The sequence below is a fragment of the Procambarus clarkii genome, chromosome 35, assembly GCF_040958095.1.
Source record: "Procambarus clarkii isolate CNS0578487 chromosome 35, FALCON_Pclarkii_2.0, whole genome shotgun sequence".
Classification (NCBI taxonomy): domain Eukaryota; kingdom Metazoa; phylum Arthropoda; class Malacostraca; order Decapoda; family Cambaridae; genus Procambarus; species Procambarus clarkii.
In genome coordinates this window covers 17,286,832-17,310,052 of record NC_091184.1, presented here as the reverse complement: position 1 = coordinate 17,310,052, position 23,221 = coordinate 17,286,832, and the positions used below count along the sequence as shown (strand labels likewise).

The following is a 23,221-nucleotide window of genomic DNA, read 5'->3' as shown; positions in this document are numbered from 1 at the left end:
CATTTTCATGTTTTTAAAACATCCTAAAAACGACATTTCATTGTTTTCAGCACGTTTATAATTACGTTTAGAAAAGGTTTTTTGAGAACTTTTATATACAACCTTAGAACGTAAATAATTAACACTTCTAAAAACTTTTTTATAATCTTTTAATTACCTACATTAAAACGTTTAGGGTAAATTAGGGTATAATAATTTTTTAATTCATATCTGAAATAGAAAGGGAGAGAAAGAAAGAAGACATATCTGAGAAAGAAATGGACATCCTATATATGTATGTGTAAATTACAAATAAATAGGGTACAAAAAGAGAATTAAAATATTATATTTAATTAAGAATGAGTAATACAACAAAATATATGTAATAGCTCGAAATATATAGACTATATCTATAACAGAATATAAAAGTAAAAATTTAAAAATCTATAAAAATCTATATATGCAGTATGTGAACACAATAGATTTTGTGATCAAGCAGCCTGTGATTCATGTCATGCTGAGATCAGTCTGACGTTACAAGCAGTTATTGTTACTTAAAACTAAAACAAGTAAAATTTTCCGAGTATACATATAACACTATAGTTTTTCTATGACTAATAATAAAAATCTATTAATCAAAAGTTTAGGACTAATTAACTAAAAATAAAAATCTACAAGTGAATGTAAACAGTCAAGTATAATATTCATGTAGAAAGAGAAAGAAAAAGAGAGAGAGAGGGAAAGAAAGAGAAAGAAAGAAAGGGAGAAAGAGAGAGAGAAAGAAAAGAAAAAAGTCATGTATAATATTCATATTAGCACCATGCAATATAACTTAGATTAAGTAAAAATCTCAGACATTTTTAAATCAAATGAAATATGAGAGCCAGAGAGAGAGAGCGAGAGCCAGAGAGAGAGCGTGAGCCAGAGCCAGAGAGAGAGAGAGTCAGAGCCAGAGAGAGAGAGAGAGAGAGAGAGAGAGAGCCAGAGCCAGAGAGAGAGAGAGAGAGCCAGAGAAAGAGAGAGCCAGAGAGAGAGAGAGAGAGCCAGAGCCAGAGAGAGAGCCAGAGCCAGAGAGAGAGTGAGTCAGAGCTAGAGAGAGAGTCAGAGCCAGAGAGAGAGTGAGTCAGAGCTAGAGAGAGAGTCAGAGCCAGAGAGAGAGAGCCAGAGCCAGAGAGAGAGCCAGAGAGAGAGAGAGCCAGAGAGAGAGAGCCAGAGAGCGAGAGCCAGAGAGAGCGAGAGAGAGCGAGAGAGCCAGAGAAAGAGAGAAAGAGAGGGGGAGAGAGAGGGCCAGAGCCAGAGAGAGAGAGAGAGAGCCAGAGAGAGCCAGAGAGAAAGAGAGAGCCAGAGAGAAAGAGAGAGCCAGAGAGAGAGAGAGAGCCAGAGAGAGAGCCAGAGAGAGAGAGAGAGCCAGAGAGAGAGAGAGAGCCAGAGCCAGAGAGAGAGCCAGAGCCAGAGAGAGAGAGAGAGCCAGAGCCAGAGAGAGAGAGAGAGAGCCAGAGAGAGAGAGAGAGAGCCAGAGCCAGAGAGTGAGTCAGAGCTAGAGAGAGAGTCAGAGCTAGAGAGAGAGAGAGAGCCAGAGAGAGAGAGCCAGAGAGAGAGCCAGAGAGAGAGAGAGCCAGAGAGAGCGAGAGCCAGAGAGAGCGAGAGCCAGAGAGAGCGAGAGAGCCAGAGAAAGAGAGAAAGAGAGGGAGAGAGAGAGAGAGAGAGAGAGAGAGAGAGAGAGAGAGAGAGAGAGAGAGAGGGCCAGAGCCAGAGAGAGAGAGAGCCAGAGCCAGAGAGAGAGAGAGCCAGAGAGAAAGAGAGAGCCAGAGAGAGAGAGAGCCAGAGCCAGAGAGAGAGCCAGAGAGAGAGAGAGAGCAAGAGAGCCAGAGAGAGAGAGAGAGCAAGAGAGCCAGAGAGAGAGCAAGAGAGCCAGAGAGAGAGCAAGAGAGCCAGAGAGAGAGCAAGAGAGCCAGAGAGAGAGAGAGAGCAAGAGAGCCAGAGAGAGCAAGAGAGCCAGAGAGAGAGCAAGAGAGAGAGAGAGAGAGCCAGAGAGAGAGAGAGCAAGAGAGCCAGAGCAAGAGAGCCAGAGAGAGAGAGCGAGAGAGAGAGCGAGAGAGAGAGAGCCAGAGAGAGAGAGCAAGAGAGCCAGAGAGAGAGAGCAAGAAAGAGAAAGAAAGAGAAAGAAAGAGAGAGAGAGAGAGAGAGAGAGAGAGAGAGAGAGAGAGAGAGAGACAGAGACAGAAAGACACACACACAACAAAAGAGGAGACAGAACAAAATTAAGGCAAGGAGAGAGAAGACAGAACAGAAACAACAGAGAGAGGAGAGAAATGAGAAATCATTGAAGAGAAGGGGAAGAGAAACACAAGATAAGAAAAAGATACAAGAAAAATATACAAGATAAAAATGACATAAATGAATACCACAAATATAAAAAGTAAAGGAAGAGAGAAGCTAGAAGAGACAGGAAACGAGAGGTGTTAGAAGAGAGGAGGAAAGGAGAGATTAAAAGTTAAGAAAAACAGGAGAGAAACGTAAAAGAAATAAAAAAAAAAGGGACATTTGTGAGGAGAGAAAATAAAGAGACCAGAGAAGACCATATATCAAGAGTGTGAGGATAAAGACTTATATATTTTCTTAGTAGACATCCTCTGGCTCTTGTTGCCCCTCTTGTATACGAATTGTACTTGCAAGCTTTCCCTGAAAAGATATTAACAAAATTAATATTTAATTATTTATTTATATAAATTACACACACACAAACTTTATATATTATATATATATATATATATTATATATATATATATACACAATAAAGATATATATATACACAATAAAGGAAAAAAAAAAAAGGGAAGGGGGTGGTAGGAGAAAAGCACACAGAAACTGTATTGGAGGGGACCTACATTCCCTCCAATGCGTTATGTGTGGTTTCCTCCGAGGCTATGGGTCCCCCTTCTTCCAGCCAGAGGTGGTACTCCCTTCCCTATTGAAAAAAAAAAATATATATATATATATATATATATATATATATATGTCGTACCTAGTAGCCAGAACGCGCTTCTCAGCATACTATGCAAGGCCCGATTTGCCTAATAAGCCAAGTTTTAATGAATTAATGTTTTTTCGACTACCTAACCTAACCTAACCTAACTTTTTCGGCTACCTAACCGAACCTAACCTATAAAGATAGGTTAGGTTAGGTTAGGTAGGGTTGGTTAGGTTTGGTCATATATCTACGTTAATTTTAACTCCAATAAAAAAAATTAACCTCATACATAATGAAATGGGTAGCTTTATCATTTCATGAGAAAAAAATTAGAGAAAATATATTATTTCAGGAAAACTTGGCTTATTAGGCAAATCGGGCCTTGCATAGTAGGCTGAGAAGTGCGTTCTGGCTACTAGGTACGACATATATATATATATATATATATATATATATATATATATATGTCGTACCTAGTAGCCAGAACTCACTTCTCAGCCTACTATTCAAGGCCTGATTTGCCTAATAAGCCAAGTTTTCCTGAATTAATATATTTACTATAATTTTTTTCTTATGAAATGATAAACCAACCCTTTTCTCTATGTATGAGGTCAATTTTTTTTTATTGGAGTTAAAATTAACGTAGATATATGACCGAACCTAACCAACCCTACCTAACCTAACCTAACCTATATTTATAGGTAAGGTTAGGTTAGGTAGCCAAAAAAAGCTAGGTTAGGTTAGGTTAGGTAGGTTAGGTAGACGAAAAAACATTAATTCATGAAAACTTGGCTTATTAGGCAAATCAGGCCTTGAATAGTAGGCTGAGAAGTGCGTTCTGGCTATTAGGTACGACATATATATATATATATATATATATATATATGTATATATATATATATATATATATATATATATATATATATATATATATATATATATATATATATATATATATATATATATATATATATATATAATTTCGTAAACCTCACCTTGTAAACATTCATGTTTCTACATGTTAAACAAGCTACGAGGATGAGGGAAGGGGATGTTCCCTCCATGCTGGATATTATATTTACCAGGAAAGAGAAAGATATATTTATCATTCAGTACCTCCCTCCTTTGGTACCTCCCTTTTCCTCCTTTCAGTACCTCCCTCCTTTTACCCAAGTGACATTGTCACTTGGGTAAAAGTGACCATGTCTTTTTGGGAATAAAGTATGCAATGCATTATAATCTGGAAGAAAATGAGCTTGAAGCAGTTGAAAAACCTGACTTGTGGAGAGGTCATTATGGGGAACTCAGATATTTCCTTAAGGAATTTGACAAACACTTGCTGTTAGGACATGAAGTAAATGAGATGTATGTCAAGTTTTGTGAAATATATGATAATGGCACAACAAAATTTATACTAAAGCAGAGATGCAGAACTAGGAAAAAGGGAAAAATTGCCCAAACATACAAGCAATACAAAGATGCGAGAAACAACAATAGCAGTAAGGAGAGGGGCAGAAAGACTATGACTTTCGGTCATATTCAACAACACACATATACATACACACACACACATTATTGGAAAAAATTGGAATTGGAATATTGGAAAAAATAATTAAAACTAAATGGGTAGAACACCTGGAGAGAAATGATATAATTTCAGACAGACAGTATGGTTTTCGATTTGGAAGATCCTGTGTATCGAATTTACTCAGTTTCTATGATCGAGCAACAGATATATTACAGGAAAGAGATGGTTGGGTTGACTGCATCTATCTGGACCTAAAAAAGGCATTCGACAGAGTTCCATATAGAGAGGTTGTTCTGGAAACTGGAAAATATTGGAGGGGTGACAGGTAAGCTTCTAACATGGATGAAAAATTTTCTGATAGAAAAATGAGGGCAGTAATCAGAGGCAATGTATCGGACTGGAGAAATGTCACAAGTGGAGTACCACAGGGTTCAGTTCTTGCACCAGTGATGTTTATTGTCTACATAAATGATCTACCAGTTGGTATACAGAATTACATGAACATGTTTGCTGATGATGCTAAGATAATAGGAAGGATAAGAAATTTAGATGATTGTCATGCCCTTCAAGAAAACCTGGATAAAATAAGTATATGGAGCACCACTTGGCAAATGGAATTTAATGTTAATAAATGCCATGTTATGGAATGTGGAACAGGAGAACATAGACCCCACACAACCTATACATTATGTGAGAAATCTTTAAAGAATTCTGATAAAGAAAGAGATCTAGGGGTGGTTCTAGATAGAAAACTATCACCTGAGAACCACATAAAGAATATTGTGCGAGGAGCCTATGCTACGCTTTCTAACTTTAGAATTGCGTTTAAATACATGGATGGTGATATACTAAAGAAATTGTTCATGACTTTTGTTACGCCAAAGCTAGAATATGCAGCTGTTGTGTGGTGCCCAACAACAGAAGTTGGCCCATATCTTAAGAAGCACATCAACAAACTGGAAAAGGTGCAAAGACATGCTACTAAGTGGCTCCCAGAACTGAAGGGCAAGAGCTACGAGGAGAGGTTAGAGGCATTAAATATGCCAAAACTAAAAGACAGAAGAAAGAGGTGATATGATCACTACATACAAAATAGTATCAGGAATTGATAAAATCGACAGCGAAGATTTCCTGAGACCTGGAACTTCAAGAACAGGAGGTCATAGATTGAAACTAGCTTAACACAGATGCTAAAGAAATATAAGAAAATTCACTTTCGCAAATAGCGTGGTAGACGGTTGGAACAAGTTAGGTGAGAAGGTGGTGGAGGCCAAGACTGTCAGTAGTTTCAAAGCGTTATATGACAAAGAGTGCTGGGAAGACGGTCTCATCCTGTAACTACACTTAGGTATTTACACACACACTATATATATATATATATATATATATATATATATATATATATATATATATATATATATATATATATATATATATATATAATATATATATATATATATATATAATATATATATATTATATATATATATAAATATATATATATATATTATATATATAAATATATATATATATATATATATATATATATATATATATATATATATATATATATATATATATATATATATATATGTCGTACCTAGTAGCCAGAATGCACTTTTCAGCCTACTATGCAAGGCCCGATTTGCCTAATAAGCCAAGTTTTCATTAATTAATATATTTTCTCTATTTTTTTCTTATGAAATGATAAAGCTATCCATTTCATTATGTATGAGGTCAATTCTTTTTTTATTGGAGTTAAAATTAATATAGATATATGACTGAACCTAACCAACCCTACCTAAACTATCTTTATAGGTTAGGTTAGGTAGCTGAAAATGTTAGGTTAGGTAGTCGAAAAAACATTAATTCATGAAAACTTGGCTTATTAGGCAAATCGGGCCTTGTATAGTAGGCTGAGATGTGCGTTCTGGCTACTAGGTACGACACACACACACACACATATTATATATATATATATATATATATATATATATATATATATATATATATATATATATGTCGTACCTAGTAGCCAGAATGCACTTCTCAGCCTACTATGCAAGGCCCGATTTGCCTAATAACACAAGTTTTCCTGAATTAATTGTTTTTCGACTACCTAACCTACCAAACCTAACCTAACATTTTCGGCTACCTAACCTAACCTAACCTATAAAGATAGGTTAGGTTAGGTAGGGTTGGTTAGGTTCGGTCATATATCTACGTTAATTTTAACTCCAATAAAAAAAAATTGACCTCATACATAATGAAATGGGTAGCTTTATCGTTTCATGAGAAAAAAATTTGAGAAAATATATTAATTCAGTAAAACTTGGCTTATTAGGCAAATCGGGCCTTGCATAGTAGGCTGAGAAGTGCGTTCTGGCTACTAGGTACGACATACATATATATATATATATATATATATATATATATATATATATAAATATATATATATATATATATATATATATATATATATATATATATATGTCGTACCTAATAGCCAGAACACACTTCTCAGCCTATTATGCAAGGCCAGATTTGCCTAATAAGCCAAGTTTTCATGAATTAATATATTTTCTCAATTTTTTTTCTTATGAAATGATAAAGCTACCCATTTCATTATGTATGAGGTCAATTTTTTTTTATTGGAGTTAAAATTAACGTAGATATATGACCGAACCTAACCAACCCTACCTAACATAACCTAACCTGTCTTTATAGGTTAGGTTAGGTTAGGTAGCCGAAAAAGTTAGGTTAGGTTAGGTTAGGTAGGTTAGGTAGTCGAAAAACAATTAATTCATGAAAACTTGGCTTATTAGGCAAATCGGGCCTTGCATAGTAGGCTGAGAAGTGCGTTCTGGCTACTAGGTACGACATATATATATATATATATCGGACAATTAGTAAAAAAAAAAAAAAAAATTAAAATTATTTTACCTTGTACCTAGATCCACCAGGCCTGTTTGGTGCATGTTTCAGTACTTCAGACATCTGGAAGGTCACATCCTCCTCCTCAACTTGTGGATGTGCGTTGATAGATGATTCTGTAAAATTAAGTTATTTATATAATAATAAATTCAGTATAACAATAATATTCTGTAAAATTAAAAGTAATTTATACATCAATCAGATAAAACTCTCCAGAGATGGTGATACACAACATATAAAGGACAAGTTTCAGAACAAAATATGCATTTAGGAATAAGGTTTTGTACATGTAGGTAGCACATGAGAAAATAAGTGGAAGGTGATCAAGTTTATATTAACATGTTAATGGCTTTGTTAAGGCTTTGCAAGAATGAAAAAATATTAATAATATAATATCACCTACCAATTAATTGTACATCATTTATAAGTCAATTATTTGCATTATTATTATTCAATACTAATGATATAAAAATGCATTTTGTAATCTACTATTTATGCAAGTATTAAGCACAGGATCATGAAATAAACTGCACAATACTGTAATGGATAAACCAATTAAGTTTACATTTTCCTATAGCTAAGTCAGTCAGTTCTATTAGCAGCAGAGAACAATTATGCCCAACCTCTATTAAATGAAACAATCTTAAGAGCAAGTGATAGAAATATAATCATTTATGCTTGGGAAAATATTATGGAATGGTTCCAAATATGAAAAATATTAAGTTTTTTGGTTAAAATTTTTTAATTTAAAATTTAAATTTTTAAGTGAATTTTAAACTTTAAAAAAATTATTTAATTTTTTGGTTACTTACTTAAAATAACATTATATAGTTCTTGTTTTTGTAGAAATGCCAATTTCTTCTTTTGCCCTTCCAGACTGTATAGTGACCACAGGCCGTTTGTTCATATCTTCATTATTCTTCGAACCGTGGTTGCACAATCAGACCCACGTACACTGGTTAAAAGCATCACCTAAAAGCAACAACAAACAAAAATTATTATATATATATATATATATATATATATATATATATATATATATATATATATATATATATATACAGTGGTACCTCGGAATGCGATTGTCCCTGTATGCGAGATTTTCGGAAGGCGAGGTGTATTTACTCCAAAAATTTGTCTCGGAAGGCGATGGTTACTTCGGGAGTCGAGTTTGAACGCGAGTTTGTTGATACGCGTACAGCCGACCTAGCGCGTGGTCGTTCGGCGATCGTCGCCCCTCTGCCCCGCTGCCCCTCAGTTCACCATTGTCTCGCGCGCAGTGACTACCCCCACATCAATTCTTGTCGTGAATTTTCAGTGTTTTGTTGGATTTTTGGTGATTTGTCTATACAATTTGTTATTATATATCTCACCATGAGTCCCAAGAAAGCCAGTGGTAAGGATAAAGGCCAGAAAGCTCATGTGAGGATGACAATAGAGGAGAAACAAGAGATCATTCGAAAGCATGAGAACGGTACACGTGTTGTTGATCTTTGTAGGCAGTACAACAAAGCGACATCAACAATATGCACTATACTTAAGAAGAAAAATAAGATTATGAGTGCTAATGTGGCAAAAGGAGTAAGAACATTAACGACACAAAGACCACAAATACTTGAAGAAGTGGAAAAGTTGTTATTAATTTGGATACACGACAAGGAGTTGAGGGGTGATAGTGTTTCGGAGGCCATTATTTCTGAGAAAGCCAGGGTGTTGCACGAAGACCTTCTAAAGAAGACCCCTGCAACGAGTGATGCAGATAAGAAAGAGTTTAAGGCAAGCAGGGGCTGGTTTGAAAAATTTAGAAAGAGAAGTGGTATCCATAGTGTTACAAGGCATGGGGAGGCAGCCAGCTCAGACAAACCAGCCGCTGGACGATTTATTGACGAATTTAAAGAGTTTGCAGAGGCTGAGGGAAACCTACCGCAACAAGTGTTTAATTGTGACGAAACGGGACTGTTTTGGAAAAGAATGCCTAAGAGGACATACATTACCAAGGAGGAAAAATCCTTGCCTGGACACAAGCCTATGAAAGATAGGTTTACGCTTGTGCTGTGTTCAAATGCGAGTGGCGATTTAAAAATTAAACCCTTGCTAGTGTATCATTCTGAAAATCCAAGGGTTTTCAAACAGTATAATGTGCAGAAAACCCGTTTGTCTGTGATGTGGAAGTCTAATAAAAAAGCATGGGTGACTAGGCTTATTTTTTCGGAGTGGGTGAATGAAGTGCTGTGCCCTGCCATAGAAAAATATCTGCAGGAGAAACAATTGCCACTCAGAGCCGTGCTTCTCCTTGACAATGCTCCTGCTCATCCTCCAGGCTTGGAAGATGATTTGATGCCTCAATACAATAAATTCCTCACAGTTAAATTCCTTCCTCCTAACACCACTCCTCTAATTCAGCCTATGGACCAGAAAATCATAGCGAATTTTAAGAAACTGTATGAAAGGGCACTTTTCCGGAAATGTTTTGAAGTGACTGAAGCCACAAACCTCACCCTCAAAGAGTTCTGGAGAGAGCATTTTAACATTTTTAGTGCTTTAAAACTCGTTGACAAAGCCTGGCAAGAAGTGACTCAAAGAACCCTGATCTCTGGCTGGAGAAAATTGTGGCCTGAAGGTGTGAGAGAACTAGACTTTGAGGGGTTTGAGCCTATAAATGATGCGCCTATTGTTGAGGAAATTGTTAGTCTAGGCCAGAAAATGGGCTTGGAATTGGATGGTGATGATGTGGAGGAGTTGGTGGAAGAACACAACGAAGAACTGACCACCGAAGAACTCCTAGCCCTTCAACAGGAACAGCAAGCCAACACAGCAGCGAATGATTCTGCAGTGGAGGAGGAGGTGGTGGCAACAGCACCAGCGAATGTCCCTTCTGCAGTAATTAAGAAGGTGTGTCAGATGTGGGAAGAGATTCAAACAACTATTGAACACACTCACCCAGACAAAACTGTAGTAGGCCGTTGTCTTAATCTTTTCAATGACAATGTGATGCCTTACTACAGAGACAGCTTGCGAAGAAGGGAAAAGCAAGCTTTCATGGACAAATATTTGGTGAAGAAATCGAGCAGTGAACCTCAACCAGGACCTAGTGGCACTCAGGTTAAACGTCCCAGGGAGAGCACACCAGAAAGGTCCTCACTGCCTGATGTGATTATGGAAGGGGACTTCCCTTCCAAACACTAACTCCTCTCCTCCTCCCCCCTCCTCACCATCTTCCATACGCCTACAGCACTCGACAGTAAGGTAAGTAATAACTGGAACATACTTTTGTAGGTTTATTTAGATGAATTAGGTAAATTAGGTATAAAAATTTAGTTTGATGTGGGGTTTTTGGGGTAGTCAGGAACGGATTAATTCATTTCCCTTTATTTCTTATGGGGAAATTAACTTCGGAATGCGAGTTTTCGGAAGGCGAGGCGTCTCCAGGAACGGATTAAACTCGCATTCTGAGGTATGCCTGTATAATATGTCGTACCTAGTAGCCAGAACGCACTTCTCAGCCTACTATGCAAGGCCCGATTTGCCTAATAAGCCAAGTTTTCCTTAATTAATATATTTTCTCTAATTTTTTTCTTATGAAATGATAAAGCTACCCATTTCATTATGTATGAGGTCAATTTTTTTTATTGGAGTTAAAATTAACGTAGATATATGACCGAACGTAACCAACCCTACCTAACCTAACCTAACCTATCTTTATAGATTAGGTTAGGTTAGGTAGCCAAAAAAGTTAAGTTAGGTTAGGTTAGGTAGTCGAAAAACAATTAATTTATGAAAACTTGGCTTATTAGGCAAATCGGGATATGCATAGTAGGCTGAGAAGTGCGTTCTGGCTACTAGGTACGACATATTATATATATATATATATATGCAAACAAGCCTGAATGGTCCCCAGGACTATATGCGAATGAAAACTCACACCCCCCCACGAGTGGGGGGGGGGTTCGAGTCACTTCTGGGGTGTGAGTTTTCATTCATATATATATATATATATATATATATATATATATATATATATATATATATATATATATATATATATATATATGCTATGTTGTATGCTACAACTTGGCTGATAATAAAGCCATTCATAACTGCAGGCCTAATAAAAAAAGGAGGTGGCATAGCAATATCTTACAAAGATACCTTCATCTGCAATAGTGTCATTAGTAATAGAGACGACTATTGTGAATATACCTTTGCCAAGTTCTCCAGTAAATCCCTTAAATCCTCCTTGACTATAAGTGCCATCTATAGATTTCCCAATACCAACATAGCTTCATTCTCAGATAACGTAAGGAATCTTATCATAAATAACAATCTCAACAAAAATCAAACCAACTTAGTGGTTTGTAATGGTGAACAAAACATGCAGATACTTATATATAACCTGTGAATAGAGTGTAATAACACCAAAACTATTTGTTTATTGTTTTATGACCATAATAATTGAATCACTAATATGATTCACTAATATATAATCCTAATAATAATCACTAATATATAATCCATTGAGCATGCTGCATCTCTTTCAGTCTCTTTGCAATTTGAACAAGAGGGTTTTTAATTGATCGAACCATATTCTTAAAGTAAAGTAAATGAGATGTATTCCATATTTTGCAAAATATACGATGAAGGCACACAAACATTCATACCAAAACTGAAGGGCTGGATTTATGAGGAGACATTAGAGGCATTAAATATTCCAAACTAGAAGACAGAAGGAAAAGAGGAGATATGATCACTACGTACAAAACAGTAACAGGAATTGATAAACTTGATAGGGAAGATTTCCCGAGACCTGGAATTTCAAGAACAAGAGGTTATAGATTTAAACGAACTAAACAAAGATGCCGAAGAAATGTAAGATAATTCACTTTTGCAAACAGAATGGTAAACGGTTGGAACAAGTTAGGTGAGAAGGTGGTGGAGGCCAAAACCGTCAAAAGTTTCAAAGCATTATATGACATATATATATATATATATATATATATGCATATATATGCATATATATGACATATATATATATATATATGCATATAAATATATTATATATATACTGATAATTAGCTAAAAATATATTCAAGTAAATGTAAATTATTTTACCTTGCACCTAGATCCACCAAGCTTGTATGGTGTGCATTTCAGTACTTCGGAAATCTGGAACGATCTGGAATCTCTTATCTGCAATGAAACAATACATATTATTGCACTTGCCACAATACCACACAAGAATCAGTACGCCTTACCACACAATCAGTACGACTGTTTTCAGCGAGCCACTGAACACACTGAAGATTGATAACCCAAATGAATTTTTCATGGATATGATACCAACATCAAATCATAAATCAGATGTGATCCTATCCCCACTGGATTTTGAAGAAGCCATAGACAGTATGCCTATGCACTCTGCACCAGGCCCTGACTCTTGGAACTCTATATTCATCTAGAACTGTAAAAAAACGTTATCGCAGGCCCTTCACATTCTTTGGAGACAAAGCCAAGATACTGGCATTATCCCTGACATACTAAAAACAGCAGAGATAGCACCGCCCCATAAAGGAGGAAATAAGGCAGAGGCAAAAAACTACAGACCGATAGCACTAACATCGCACATCATAAAAATCTTTGAGAGAATGCTAAGAAGTAAGATCACCAAATACATGGAATCACAGCATCTCCATAACCCCAGACAACATGGTTTCAGAACAGGGCGCTCTTGCCTATCACAGTTGCTGGACCACTCTGACATGGCACTAGATGCCATGGAAGACAAACAAAACGCTGATGTAATTTACACAGATTTCGCAAAAGCCTTTGACAAATGTGACCATTGTGTTATTGCACAGAAAATGCGTTCAAAAGGAATTACCAGAAAAATAGGCAGATGGATATACAACTTCCTGACTAATAGAACCCAATGTGTAGTAGTCAACAAAATAAAATCTGGACCATCAACCGTAAAGAGCTCAGTCCCCAAGGGTACTGTGCTTGCTCCAGTACTTTTTCTCATCCTCATATCGGACATAGACAAGGACACAACCTATAGTACTTGATCATCCTTTGCAGATGTCACTAGAATCTTCACGAGAGTAGGCAACATAGAGGACACGGCAAACCTCCAGTCAGATGTAAATCAGGTCTTTCTATGGGCTACAGAAAATAACATGGTGATTAACGAACATAAGTTTCAGCTCATGCGCTACGGAAAAAATGAAAATATAAAAACGGAAACCACTTACAAAACTCAGTCAAATCATAACATTGAACGGAAAAGCAACGTAAAGGATTTGGGTGTACTGATGTCAGAAGGCCTTACATTTAAAGAACACAATAAAGTAGCCGTCACAACTGCAAGAAAAATGACAGGATAGATAACAAGAACTTTTCACACTAGAGATGCTATACCGATGATAGTTTTCAAGACGCTAGTGCTCTCTAGAGTGGAATACTGCTGCATAATGAAAGCCCCTTTCAAAGCTGGAGAAATTACTGACCTATACTTATGCATTTATCTTCGGTTTAACACAACAGGCACCAGACACACGCTAGGCATCATACACACTAGGATAAAACAAACATTAGGCTGGAAGTCAGAAAAGAATTCAAAGAATTTTACTGGAAAGGCTTGCTGTTAGGAAAGGAAGTAATTGAGATGAATTAATGCACAGTATATCAATTTTGTGAAATATATGATAAAGGAACAAAAACATTTATACCAAAACAAAGATGCAGAACTAGGAAACAGGATTTGTTCAACTGAAATTTCAAGACGGCCAGAGACCAAAAGACACAAAAATGGAATCAATATACGAAGAGGCCAAACCCCCAAACATACCAGTAATACAAAGAGAAACAACTACACGGCAGTGAGGAGAGAGGCAGAAAGAATTTTTGAAAAAAAGAATAAACAAATGTAAAGCAGAACAAATCATATTCTATAAATACAGCAACAACCAATTGCAGGTAAAGGATAATATTCAGAGCTTTTAAATGCATGGATGGCGAAATACTCAAGAAATTGTTCACGACTTTTGTAAGACTAAAGCTGGAATATGCAGCGGTTGTATGGTGCCCATATCTTAAGAAGCACATAAACTGGAAAAGATGCAAAGACATGCTACTAAGTGGCTCCCAGAATTGAAGGACAAGAACTATGAGGAGAGGTTAGAGGCATTAAATATACTACACAAATATATATACTACACATACACAATACTAGGATGCACAATAAACTACCCTACACAGGCTGAGTATGGTGTGTACAATAAATGATTAGCTAAAAGATAAGAATGAGTTTGTATAAATGGGGTTAAATCAGAGTGGGAAAATGTAAGTGGAGTTCCTCAAAACTCTGTCCTGGGACCTCTGTAATTCATAATATATACAAATAATTTAGACTCAGGTTTGATCAGCAATATTTGAAAATTTCCAGATGATACAAAAGGGATTTTTTTCTGGATTCAGGATTATTTTTTTTTATGGCTGAAAACATGTTTTCAGCAATAAAAGAAATACACTATTGCTGGAACAACCGTCGACATCTTCAAGAGAAAACCTGAACATCTTCAAGAAGTGCTGGACAAACAAGGCTGTGGTGGATATGTGGGCCTGAGGGGCCTGTCCAAGCAACAGCCTGTTGGACCAAGCTCTCACATGTCAAGCCTGGCCTTGGAAGGGCTTGGTGAGTAGAACAACTACCAGAACCCTATAATGCATGTATCAAGCAGATAAATAGGTTGTAGAGGATAGATAACATAGTGATTATAAGAAAACTAAAAACTCACTGGAAGCAATATAAATTACAAGAGTTGATACTCAACTTCTTTCCATTAATTGTACCTCCCGTGTGTCAGCTTATCACTCTACTGCTAATATCACGGTATTGCAGAATATCTGTCTCTACATTGCCAAGGTGTCCAGGCAGTGAGCACCACATAATGCAGTGCAGTGCTGTAAGAATAAGCACAGTAAGTATGGGCATGGAGGGGGTGCAGCAGTGGCTTGTGAAGGGCTGGAGAGTAAATGGACATGCCCAGGAATAAAAAGCATTAGGGTAACAGAACATAGCCCATAAAAATAGTAATGACTGTGAATGAATAATTATATGAATGCAATAATATTTCATATCTCAATAGGAATACTAAGCAGGGTGCAAGACAAGGTACTGGTGGTGATAGTGGTTGGTACAAGTCCTCACATCCCCACAGACACCAGTAACAGCCCTCACCTCCCAACACAGTACCCTTGGACCTTTATTACAGAAAAATAGAATCAATTAATATAATAAAATATAAAATATAAGTGTTTACTTACGATAATACTATCGGTGGAACACAAAATCTTCTTCTTCTTGATAGTAGGTGCAGTTTGCATGAAGGGTTTGTCCTCGCCATGACTGAACTGACGACAAAATGGCCGCTGTGTTGATATGGCGTCAGATGACGCTGTGACGTCACAGGTGAGGGACGCTTTGCGCATTACTCCCTCGTACTTAAAAAGTACTACAGGTACTTTTTGGCTTTATTTTTGAATATGGCAGAAGTTGGACAGCTTTTCAAATCATTATAAAGGAGTGAGTTCCATAGACTAGGTCCCTTTATTTACATAGAGTGTTTACATAGATTAAGTTTGACTCTGGGGATATCAAAGAGATATTTATGTCTGGTGGGGTGGCCATGTGTTCTATTACATCTGTCCAGGAAGAGTTTCAGAACAGGGTTTGCACTTAGAAAAAGGGCTTTATAGACGTAATTTACACAAGAGAATGTATGGAGTGAATTTGTTTAGCATGTTTAAGGATTTGAACAAGGGAGCTGTGTGTTGTCTGAAGGTAGAGTTAGTTATTGTCCTGATAGCAGATTTTTACTGGATGATGATGGGCTTGAGGTAGTTTGCAGAGGTTGAACCCCAAGCACAAACACCATAAGAATGATAGGGATAGATAAGTGCATAATAGAGTGAGAGGAGAGCAGAGTAGGGTACATAATATCTGATCTTAAACAGTATACCAACTGTTTTAGAAACCTTTTTAGTTATGTGTTGTATATGGGTGCGGAAGTTGAGTCTCTTGTCTAAGTATAGGCTAAGAAACTTTCCATCATTTTTATTGCTAATGTTTACATTATCTATCTGAAGCTGAATTGCATTTGTTGATTTGTTTCCAAATAAGATATAGTAGGTCTTTTCTATGTTTTGTGTGAGATTTGTTGGTTGACATCCACAAGTAGACTTTTTTTAATTAATTGTTTTCAACATTATTTAACAGGAGTGGGTTGGGGTCAGAGTAGATGAGTAGTATCATCAGCCAACAATATAGGTTTAAGTATGTTAGAGACATTAGGGAGATCATTGATGTATATAAGAAACAGGAGGGTCCTAGGATGCTGCTCTGTGGCACCTTTACGGTAAGTGGTAGAGTGGGAGAAGTTATATCATTGATGGCTTCATATTGGTGTCTGTTACTAAGATAGGATCGGATATAGTTTAGGGCAAGGCCACGGATTCCATAATGGTGGAATTTAAGTAAGAGGTAGTTATGGTTAACAGTATCAAAGGCCTTTCTCAGGCCGATGAAGAGTTCAATTGGAAACTCACTTTTGTCAAGGGTTGAGAAGATTAAGTCAAGCAGACTAACAATTGCATCATTGGTACTCTTTTGGGAGCGGAAGCCAAACTGACAGGGACTTAGTATATTGAATTTTACAAGATTGGAGTAGAGCTGTTTGTAAAAAAAAAAAATATATTTTTGATAATATAGGTAGATTCGATATGGGTCTGTAATTATTTATGTCTGCCGTGTTACCTCCTTTATGAACTGGCGTTACTCTTGCTTTTTTAAGGATATCAGGGAAGGTATGACACTCTAGGGATTTGTTGAACAGCAGTGCTATGGATGGTGCAAGGGCATGGGAGGCACGCCTGTGTACCATCGATGGTATTTCACTAATGTTCCCAGCTTTGGTTTTTAGCGAGTGAATGATGGACACAACATCTGTAGGGCTGACCGGAGAGAGGAGAAGAGAGTTTGGATAGCTGCGTGAAAGATATGTGGTAACATATGTCTGAGTCTCTGGGATTTTTCGGGCAAGGTGAGCACCAAACGATGAAAAGAAGCTATTAAATTCAGTTGCTGTTTCAAGATCTGTTGCAGGTGTATAACCATCCTTGGAGATTTTTATCTTATTATGTAAATGTTGTTTAGCTCCTAGGATGGTAGAGATGGCTCTCCATGCGCTTTTCATGTTGCCTTTTGCTTCTTTGAATCTATTCTCGTAATAGGAACGCTTTGCTCTTATTATACTGGTAAGCACTGATGAGTACCTCTTAACTACTTCTTTTCCAACAAGGCCAATCCTAAGTTTTTTTTCATATTCATGTTTCTTGTCGATTGCTTTAAGTATGCCATTAGTGAGCCAGGGATTATTTAACCTTTTTGCCAGTTACTTGCTTGGTGAGGAGAGGACAATAAGTATTGTAAAGGCTTTAAATTTTGGAAAGAGGCTAGTTAACGAATTATTATCCTGTGTATTGATAAATTTAGATTCCCAGTTTACATTGTGGAGAGCATTTGTGAGATTGCCTATTGCCGCTTCACATTGTAGCCTAAAGGTAATTTTCTTGTTACCTGGTGGTGTTATGGCCATGTTCGCTACAAGGAAGGTAGGATAGTGGTCAGTTGTTCTGTCAGTGATTATACTTGATGTAAGAGGAGCTGTTATGTTGGTCCATCAGTGATCCAGGGTAGTCGCAGATGTTTGAGTGACTCGGGTGGGCCTGGTGATTGCGGGGATGAGCATACAGGAATTCATGCTGTTGAGGAAATAGTCTACTTGAGGGCTATTTTGTAGCCCTAGGTCAATATTGAAATCACCTCTGAGAACTATGTGATTTTTGTTGAGATTATTGTTTATGATAAGGTTCCTCAAGTTGTTATTGTATTTGTGTCTAGCTTCAGACACAAGCATGTTACAGTTATGTCTTAAAGAGTTGAGAGCAATTAAGGATGATAAAGAGTCACTTACAATTAATGTATCAAGTTTGGATACTTGTACACATTTCAGAGCAAGGAGCAAGGCAAATAGTTCAGTCTGAAGGGTAGAGGCCCAGTTGTTTATACGGACTCCCCACTCAAAATATAAGTCATATCCTATTGCCAGGACAACTGCACTTCCAGCTGCACCCGTTGGGCGCTCTAGGAAACCTTCAGTGTATATGATTTGAGAGAGAGAATGCTCTGTGGACAGAGCATCAATATGGCTTAAGACGTTGAGCTTTGCCTCAAAACAAAGCTGGGACTGATCTCTAATTTGCTCCTTTGATGGAAAGGGAGGGATTAAAATTGAAAAGGGTGTAATTTCCTACAGTGCAGGAAAGTGCTATTGTTGTCTCTCTTGGTACAAATTATAAATCTAATACTTTCTGAGTTCAGTTCCAATTTTATTTATCTATTTGAAACAATGTTTACATTCAATAAAGAAATTCTGGAGGGCTTCTGTGCAAGGGTTAGGATGAGCTAGCCTAAGCATTTTTATACCAATTTGACAGTTATTTTCAGTAACACGATAAACAACGCTCGGAATATTAAGTTCCTTTCTCATATTAAGTATCTTTGTGGTACGAGGGCACCCAAGGATTATCCTCAAGGCTTCGTTCTGCAATTTTTCAAGCCCTTCAAGCTTTCTTTCAGGATGCCTTAAAGTTAGTTTAGTTCATTTATTATGCACCCCATACCCATCTTGTGGGCGGTAGTGGAAAGGGTTGCAGAGGCATATAATGGGCTCAGGGACTGAACCCCACAATTCATTTAGCTAAGCAAGTTACAATCTTGATGAGCTAGTTACAAAATTCAGTATAAGTCGTCACATCAACAATGGGTTCGAGATCGATCACAAGTACAGTTTCTAAATTAAGCAACTGACATATGTGGAGAGCTAGTGTCACAATTGATATGTTTGTCCTGCACACCGCTCCCCATCCAGTGGGCAGCGGTGGATAGGTTACAATCACTTAGTTACTACTTACAGTTAGCAAACTGGGGATATTTGGCTAAAATTTCTGGTACCAGATCATTTTGAATGAAATATTGACACATCGTTGGTACATTGGTTATAGAATTGTCTCTGAATTCACTATCACATAGTGACGGAGGGGTGTGCAAATAATTTTGTTGACAGTTAACATTTGGTCAGGTCTACATCGGCAGATAATGAGAATTCCCAGAAATACTTGTAACCGAGTCTAAGCCGAGCAGTAGTAACATCTAGAAGTCTGCTGATTTTATTGGATGAACCATAGATGTGTGGCTCCTTTTGCATAATAGTATTGAACGAAAGTTAATCTCCCCGAACACTTTCGCGTTTTGGGCTAGTTACCCCTCCACTCTCTCCATTTTTTTTTTTTGACATTCCCTGGTAGTGTGCGGAAATACTGAAAAGTGTATACTCTTTTCAACTTTGTCACCTTAATTCTCGTCCTATGTCTTTCATTTTGGTATCAATGCGTTTGCAATAGAATTCCCAACAGAACTATGTGCATATAATGTCAAAGACAGCAGCGCGCTCCACCCGCCGACAAGATGAATGTAGGCCAAGGGTACCAGAAAAAGAAAGCTGAGCCACCCTCAGGCAACTCTCATTACATTAGAGAGCGTGGTAATACTGAAAAGTGTATACCCTTTTCAATTTTGTTACCTCAATTCTCATCCTAGGTTTTTCAATTTGGCATCAATGTGTTCGCAATAGAATTCTCTACAGGACTAAAGGCATATAAACTCCAAAAGCCCGGCTTACCATCCGCAACAAACAGAGTAAGCGAGAGTGTGTTACCAGGGAGCGCACAAGAGCGATAAAATGTATACACTCTTTTCATTTTGGTCACCTCAATTGTCATCCTAGGTCTTTCATTTTGGTATCAATGTGTTCGCAATAGAATTATCTACAGGTTTAAATGCATATAAACTCCAAAAGCACGGCGGACCATCCGCACAAAACAGAGAAAGTGAGAGAAAGTAACCCGGGAGCACTCTAGTGCAATGTAATGTGAACACTCTTTTCACTTTGGTTACCTCAATTCTCGTCATATGTCTTTCATTTTGATATCAATGTGTTCGCAATTGTATCTGCTGGCATTTACCCTTTGCTTGGATCTGAAGGGTTTTAGGCTCACCACGATGCAATCTGATAGTACCACACGTGTATATACCTATCTTCAAGCAGCAATTCACTCATTCAAACCAACTTATAATAGTTATCCATATATAAATGGTAATCTTTGTTCTACCTGTTAACCTGTCATATGAAGAAAGATTGTCAAAGCTTATATTACATTCTCTAGAAAAGCAAAGAATTAGGAGTGACATATGGTAGAGGTGCACAATGGGATGAATGGACATAACAAAGGGGACATTAATGGGGTATTAAAAGTAGCAACACAAGACAGAACTCGAAACAAAGTGTAAAAATTGGAAAAATTTAGATTTAGGAAAGAACTGCATGAGTAAATACACTGGGTTTGTACCTTAAGGTTCATGTATGCAATATTACAGAGTTCCAGTTAACTCCCATGCATGCTATTAATTTATGTTATGTTTATGTTTTTTATGTTAAAATGTTTTTGTTGATTTGTTTGTATATTTTCATAAGTAAAGCATGCTTACCGTCTTATTCCAAGTTTTATGATAACTTTACAATGTTTAAAACATAAAGTTCAATATATATTCTGGTTTTCATACAGGAATTATACGTTAATATAACATCATAATAACGTAATGATGTCGTGTAAATAATGTTATACTGACGTCATATAAATGTTATATTTATGTTATAAGAACGTAAATTGGATAGCTTTACAGAAAGTAAACAAAAAAAACTAAATGTTGACTGAAAATTATTTATTCTTAAATATAAAGCATGAAAACATTATAATACCATAGCATTTACTATTATTTTTAAATTTTTACATAAATCTTAAAAAACTGTGTCTCAAGAATATATGTTTTTAGTTATATCCTTTGGTTTTAAGAATGTCAGATATACGTATTTATGTCAAAAGTTACAGTATTACCTTTGTGGAACCATTTAAAAACGTCCACAAACGTTCTGTGTTTGCTGGGAATCCTTGTAAATATTTATTGTATGTATGTACCTTACCTAAATAAAATTGTATTGTATTGTATTGTATAAAGTATAAATTGTGTTGAATGAAAAAAAAAAATAAAAGATAAAAAAAGGGGGGGGGGAACATGGTACAAAATAGCCAATATACAAGTTGGTTAACAAACAGGCTTTTTTTTTTTAAATAGTATGACCTGGGTTGACATTTAGAAGTAAGGTAGGTTACATGGAGTTAATTAGGTAGTACTTAGTTTTTATCTTAAACTGGTTTAGAGAGGTACAATTTTTGACATAATTGGGAAGGTCATTCCACATTCTGGGTCCCTTGATTTGTAGAGCATTCCTAGTTTGATTAAGTCTAACTCTTGGAATATCAAATAGGTATTTGTTTCTGGTGTGGTGCACATGAGTTCTGTTACAACCTTCTAGGAAGTGTTGAAGGTCAGGATTGACATTACAATTCAGAGTTTTAAATATATAGAGTACACAAGAGAGAATGTGCAGTGACTTAATATCTAACATATTCAGAGATTTGAGTAAGGGTACCGAGTGATGTCTGGGGCCAGAGTTAGATATTGTTCTAATAGCAGCTTTGTGTTGGGTAATTAGAGGATGTACATGATTTTGGGTAGTAGAACCCCAAGCACAAATACCATAGATGAGATAAGGATAGATGAGAGAGTAATAGAGCATCACCAGGGCAGGACTAATATGCTCATAATACTTTTGAGTATAGCGATGGGTCACACATTTTATTATATAAATATATCACACTACATACTATTGAATAATATTACTCAAAAAATAAAACAGAAAAAATCAGAGACATTGAAATAATTAAGTAATAATATTTTTGTGGCAACTCCCGCCTGACAGCTCGGGTGGAGGTGACCGCCTCCGACGATTACTCTGTCAACACCTCACTTTTGCCAGACTTCCTCGCCCTATTGTGGCCAAAATATGTCACAATTTATTTTCTATTTTTCCCATAATCAGGGAACACAAATGAACACTTTTATAAGACGTGTTGCAGGCTAAAATCGCAAGAGCAGCCCAGGGCTTAACAAAAACCAACTAATAATATCAGGGGTTTTGCAGCGTGATGAGGGTATCGACATCATAAAACCGAAACATGCACAGTCCCTGATGAAGGTAATGCCGTCATCAATTAATGCATTTTTAAAAATTCCCTTTATTGTCCAAATATTATGGGACTGGTTTTAAATGTTCCCCTTTATATTGTGAACAATTTGATAGCAAAATGAATGACGTAGCATGAAAATTGAGGTTAGAAAGCTGAAAAGAGTACAGTATAAACATTTGAGTGTGGTTTGTACACTCATGGCCAATGCTCAGCCTTCCTTGCGGTGTGTGTGCTAGGTCGCCTGCCGGGCCAGCAAAAGAGTTAATATTGACCTCTGTGAGCCTTCAAGTTGCTAGTTTCCTCAACTGTATGAATTCCTGCTTGTTCATACCCCTAATTACTAAACCTTTTAGAATTACTGAAACAACTGCCTTTACTCCTGACCACATCTGGACTAACATAACCTCTCCACTTACCTCAGGAATAATCACTGATAGGACCACAGACAATTACCCTATATTTCTTCTAACCAACATTAATAAACCACCTTTAGATACAATGAAGATAAGCTTTAAGCTGCACAATGAAACTTCTAAAAGCAGCTG

The 23,221-nt window shown here is 36.8% G+C and overlaps 1 long non-coding RNA gene across 1 annotated transcript; it reads right to left on the bottom strand.

Moving 5' to 3' along the window:
* Window positions 1–2,152: 2,152 nt before the first annotated feature.
* LOC138371248 (uncharacterized) lies at window positions 2,153–15,836 on the bottom strand. Its single transcript, XR_011230361.1, has 3 exons — window positions 15,735–15,836; window positions 7,422–7,528; window positions 2,153–2,661 (listed from the first exon to the last, which is right to left on the bottom strand). It is a non-coding gene; the product is annotated as an uncharacterized lncRNA (long non-coding RNA).
* Window positions 15,837–23,221: the final 7,385 nt, after the last annotated feature.